A 6,176-nucleotide genomic window follows, 5' to 3' on the forward strand; every position below is an offset into this window, starting at 1 on the left:
ATTTCTTTAAAAGTCATAAGGCAAAAACCTAGATAACGAAAATGAATACATAGTCATGAATCCAGCCTGAATGATCTTTGTCTCTACCAATGTAACCATAAATTCCGTTGTCTAAAATACATAGCACATTGCTATGGAGGAAAGCTCCCACTAGGGCAGAGCATCTCCGCCGGCAGGGGAGATGGCAAGGACCACAGCCCTGCGGGGAGATCTGGCTCCAGCCTGAGGACCTCCCCAGCATCTCTCCACTCCTCTGAGCTGGCAAGAGCACAGCAGGGACCCGACGTGGGAATCCAGGTGAAGCACTTCGCAGGCGGGGGCACCTGGTAAGCATCATGAAATATCAAGAATTACTGGACCTGGAGAAAATGCCTGAGCACGCTGGTTGGAAGCTCAGGAGCCAGACAAGAATAGATTCCAACCCTGCTTTGCTTCTCACTGAAGGTATAACTGGGCAAACACGAGTTTCTCCAGCTGACAAGAGTGGGCAGGACAGAGCCCTGCACATAACAGCGGCTCAGTTAAAGGAAACAATGAGAGCTGAGTTTAGGATCAGATAAGAGGTGAGTGTCCACAGGGTAAATGAGAGATACCCCACCCCCAAATAGCTCCCCTCCCTCGTCAGTCCCTCACATCTTCAAATCTGACATTCAAGCTCTTATTTGTAAAAAGGTAGCCGGGATGCTTACGGGCAAGGTAAGACAGTGAGCCCAGCAGGGAGTCATATAAGAGCAGGATGAGGGACCCCATCAGCTCAGCTACCTAGAAGCATAAAAAGCCCTGAGTCAGGGACTCTGGAATAATCTGAACAGATTCCCAATCCAGGACTGCAGAGGCAAGAGCTAAGGCCCCACCCATGGGACAGAGCTAACGCAGCCTCCACTCCCCAAGCTGGGGAGAAGCAGCCGGGTAACTGGGTAGGGAGGCCATGGGTGCATCTCCCTCTTGCATCACCTCACCCTCCAGACGGCGTTTCACCATCACCCTGTGTCCAAGGGGGCGGGGCAGAAAGGGCACCTTCTTGCTTTCAAGGGTTCTAGGGAAGGAGGGCACTGGCCTTCAACTTCCCCTGTCCATTTTAGACAGTGTATAGCTCTGTCTCAGAGAAGGGGCTGAAGTCACAGAACCAGTGATCTGAAAACCTCACCTTGCCACTCCCCCATTCTATCCTGCCACAGCCCTGCTCCTCTGACTTGTAGCTTGAAACTCCCACCTTCAGGAGACCCTGTTAGCAGGAATTTAATTCATAGAAATGATCTGTCCACTTCTTTTTTTTTTTGACAGTTGATTCTTTTTTAACCTTTTGACATTAGGAAGAAAATAAAAATCAGCTAAACTCGAGACCAACAACCTGTCTTTCTGAAAAATTACTTTATTGGACTAAAACCAACCAAATGTTTTCATTTTACTTTCCCAAACCAAACAACATGTGCAGATCCAGGTTCTAAGTCATGTGCCCTTCTCCCAACCAGCTCATCTCTGACACAGGACCCAGTAAAAGCAAACAAACAGGAGAGGGGTGGCCAGGACCCGGTGTGGCACCCGGTCCTTCCCGGCCAGCTGCCTGATCCCCGTCAGGCCAAGTCTCAGACTTCTGTGATCCAGCCACATGGTGGATTGCAGCTTGCCGGCTGACAGGGCTCACAGGCATCTGCAGAAGCTAGAAGCTTGGCTACCCAAAACATTTCAAACAGAATCATATGATGAGATTAAAGCATCAGCTTTCAGCATCTTTTCAGCATGTAAAGACCCTTAGAAGTGATTTGTTCAAAAGATACAGCATTAGAAATCAGCAAATAGGTTTAGGAGAGATAAAGCACCTTGACCAGCAGGGCAGCAGGGCAGGAGTCACCCTAGCCAGGACTGGAAGCCAACAGGTCCCAGCCACCACCCTAAGCTGTATCCAGGACATCACTTTCCTCCATCAACCCAATCGAGACCCAGGCAGCCACAGGGCAAGTTCTGGCCCTCACGGTACTTTCGTTTGAAGTATCAAAAATAAGCAGAATCCAGATTGTCTCCCCATCCACCTTCTCCCACTCAACAATAACTAAACGAACTCAGCTGAAAGTTTCCAAAGAATTTCACTTTGAGGCCAAGCCCAGAGATGGAAACTTCTAGCCTGGGAAGAGAATGTAACAGGATGCACAGCAAGTGAAAACAGAAGGGTAGAATCAGGAGGTGATGAGAGGGCATCGCTGCCTCGGTCCACCCAGCCCTCAAGGTAAGACTATGCCTGGTCCAATCTGTGATGGTCGCCCAGATGGGGCATCCAGCTGCCGAGTCCCCAGTAGGGGGACACTGCCTCCACTCCTAGGGCCTGTGATGGGGTCTCCGGCCTTTGTCCTCTATACCTGCCCATCTCTCCATCACCCTATCCCCTTGATTTCAGATATATCACTGAGGACTCCAAGTGGGGCTTCCTCTAGGGGGGTAGCCATGCCTGTGTGAAAATGGAGGCTATTGGGGACTGCAAGAGTGGGTGCCAAGGCATGTCCAGGCTCTCGCTGGCCCCACGGGAGGCACTCAAATGACCAAAAGTCTTTCAGGCAAGAAGCCCCTGCCTAAGTGGGAAAGCTGGAGACTGGAGAGAAATCTCTCATTCCTGGGTCTCCAACCACCCATTCACATCTCCAAACAGACTTTGGCATTTCTCCATCACAACGTGGTTCTCTAAAGAAGGGTGAACTCCTGGCACAGCTGCTAGGGCAGCAGGCAGAAATCAAAGAAATAATTCATGTGAAGTTCTCAGCTCGAGTCTGGCACTAAAATTTGAACATTGATCACTAGGACATAAGCCCCTTGAAGCAGGGCACCATCTGGCTCTGCATCCCTGTGCTTGGCCCACTACCTGGCTCGCAGTGGTGCCTAATTAATAGAGATAGATACGCAGCTCACACACTGAGAGCAAATGGAGTGTGTTGGGGGCAGGGGTTCCACCTGTGTCACCCAAAGTCAGGCCCCTGGCTCTGGGAAGATGTAAGGGACTGTGAATCTCTGTGATGTCCCAGCTGCTTCTGGCACAGGCTGTGGACCTGGTGGCCTCACCCACCTGGGAGGCTGGCCAGGGAAATGCTTCCCTGAAGCACTAAAATCAGACAGGTGAACCAGTTAGGAGCTCACTGTGAAACCCAGTTCCAGAAGGCAAACTGAGGTCAGGAGTTCCTCTTCCAAACACTCTCTGATTAGTATCAGCACCACAGCACTGGCCACTGGAAGAGTCCTCCTTCACCAGGGCCATCCAGACACTGCCTGTCCAGAAGCCAGGAGCCAACTGTGTGAGCACAAAGCATGATGCCATGGGCAAGGCTGTGTCAGCAGCACAACCAGCAGATGCAAGGGCAATCCCATTTTACACTCAAGGAAACTGTGGCACAGAAGCTCAGTCACTTACCCAAGTCCATGTAGCTGAGTAGCAGCACTGGATTTGAGCCCACCCAACCCCTCTAGAGTTTAAGGCCCTCATTACCCCTCTCCTGCCCCAAGAGCATGAGAGCTTAACTTTATGGGAATTAGATGGAGTCAATTGTATGCTTTGGCTTAGTCCAGGAGGTAATCCTAGAAGAGGCAGACCTGATGAGTTCTGGAAAAGCAGAGGCAGAGGGCACTCATGAACTCAGGAAGGAACAGCCTTCCCAGAGGAATCTCAGACAATGGCCAAGCAGGGATGAGATAGCCCATGATCACCCTTGGGGGATAAGAGGTAACAAAGACTTGAATGCCCCCCTAACCACATTACCTCCACCCTTGTCCCGGTGCCTGCAACTGTCTCGTTAAAAAAAAAAATTCTACATTCCTTTAGACCCAGAATAGCAGTGTCCTTAGATATGAAGAGAGAGAGGTTTGCCCTTCGGCCTGGTCCACCTTTACATGTGTCAAATACCCTGGCAAGGCCCTCAGATATCCCACAATCTGACCCCATTTTTCCTTCCACGTATCACTTCCTCCACCTCCCCTGCGTCCCTCAGTCCAGCCACACTGAAGAACAGATGCCCCATGACTCTATTTACCTTCACATTCTCCACTTTACTCCTCTATCCCATCAGCCCAAGCTCAAATGTAACAATCCTGCTCCAGGCAGACTTTCTGAATTTCCCTGGCTCCTAGAGTCAGTGCTGAGACTAGAAGGAGGCGTGACTGCATTGCACTTGTGGTTATTGTCACTTGTCTCTTGCCTTAAAGTCCTTCCAACAAGACCATATGCACAGCATCAAATTTACCATTTTTAACCATTTGTTCAAACACTATTCATTGGCATCAAGTACATTTGCTTTGTGGTGCTGCCATCACCACTGTTCTTCTCCAGAAGGTTCTTGCCACCCCAAGTTGAAACTCTCTACACATTAAACAATAACCTGCTGCCTCACACACAGGGACAAGAGAAAGATCACTCGGGGGCCTCCCCGGTGGCGCAGCGGTTGAGCGCTGGGTTGCGAAGCTGCCCGCGGCCTCTGCGGCGCCGGTTCGATCCCCGGCTGCTCCCGGGCCACTGGAGGAGGGTCCCACATGGCGCGCAGACCCCTCCTGCCGTCCGCTGCTGCCCTCAGCAGTGTACTTCGGTCCTTCTGCCTGCTCTGCTCCCCGCTCTGGCTCTGGTAAATTCTCTCACCCTCCCGCACTTCTGACTGTACCCAGTGCTTGTATAAATAAATCTTTAAAAAAAAAAAAAAGAGAAAGATCACTCAAGCCCAAGTATGTTAGAGCAATGAGAAGCCAAAAGGGGCTACACTGGGCAGTAGTGTGTACCCCAAATCAAAGGCAGTCTCATATTTATTATAATCAAGTACAAAGGTGGGGCAAGTGTACATGTGTGGGGGATGTGTTGTCAAGGACATGAGCTAGGGTGGAGCAACCAGGGGCTGTTGCCTGGGGGGTTCCATTGTTCCTGCCAGTCAAAGCACAGCATAATATCTGCCTGCTGTTTTCAGCAGATACTGGTTTCCCAGTATGTTCCTCATACCAGGACTTTTGCCCTTGGTGAGAGGCCTCCTGGCTGTCTACCTAGCTGACCAGCAAGAACTCTGGGTACCAAGACAATAGCCCCGACAATAGCCCACTATTACCTTTCATTCCCACATCCCGAGGCCCTGGCAACCACCATTCTGCCTTCTGGCCTTGAACACAACTGCTCCGGGTACCTCATATAGACAGAACCACGCCGAATTTGTGCTTGTGTATCTAGCTGACTTCACATGGCATAAAGTCTTTGAGGTTCATCCACGTAGTAGCACACATGTCAGAATCTCATTCTTTTTAAGGTTGAATAACATTCCATTTGTGTGGCATACTAAATTAATAGTATGAATAAAAGACTGCCTTTTATCACCCCTTCATTTGTTGAGGACACTGGGGTTGCTTTCACCGTGAGCTGCAGTGAATTGTGCTGCTATGGACCTGGGGGTACAAGGACAAAGGCAATTGTTAAGGGAGAGAAGAAAACCCTGAATCAAAGGCCAAACCAAGTTCAGGGAGCCGTGAACTTGGGAGGGGGATGGTAAAGAAGTCACACCTGCCCCCTCTCTCCTCTATCTCTTTGGCCGCCAAGAGGAAAGGGCAGCGACTACAGCTAAAAGGAGTAACAGCACAGGTCAGACACTTGCATAGAAATGAAAGAAAAACGTGCTTGTTCTGCACCAGCTGCACCCCAGCAACCCTCCGCATGAAGGCCCTAGTATCCCTGCAGCCTTCTGGGTGCTTCCTCCAGCACCTGTGCACAGGAGAAGCAGACAGGCAGGCGGGCAGCGACGTCTCCACATCCCAGCCCCGCAAGAGCTGAGCTGGGACATGAACTTCGAGAAGCTCTCAGAGTCTGTTCTGGAGCCCCTTCCAGAAGTCTCAACAGGAGCAGGAAGGGAAAACATTCTCAAGCCTGAATCAGCCTCAAAATCTTCACAACAAAGAGAGGAAGAAGAATTGGAGTGGAGGGATCAGGGAGGCCACAGAGACGTCTCTAGCCCCACCCCCAGTTGAAGTCTTGTGGGGCTTGAGAAGTGGAGGGGCCCAGAAGGGCTGGAGGGGTGGCTGGTCCCCAGAGGAGAAAGGGTGTAATTCTGAGGTCGAGAAAACTCCTGGATGGGGAGCTCTGTTGGCAGCCTAGGTTTCTGCGGGCCCCACTTGCCTTGAGAACCACAAAGCCAAAATGTAAAGGAATCTATTTTCCAAGGAAAACACATACT

This window comes from Talpa occidentalis, unplaced genomic scaffold, assembly GCF_014898055.3.
Source record: "Talpa occidentalis isolate TD23 unplaced genomic scaffold, MPIMG_talOcc4v2.1 talOcc4.3, whole genome shotgun sequence".
Lineage (NCBI taxonomy): Eukaryota > Metazoa > Chordata > Mammalia > Eulipotyphla > Talpidae > Talpa > Talpa occidentalis.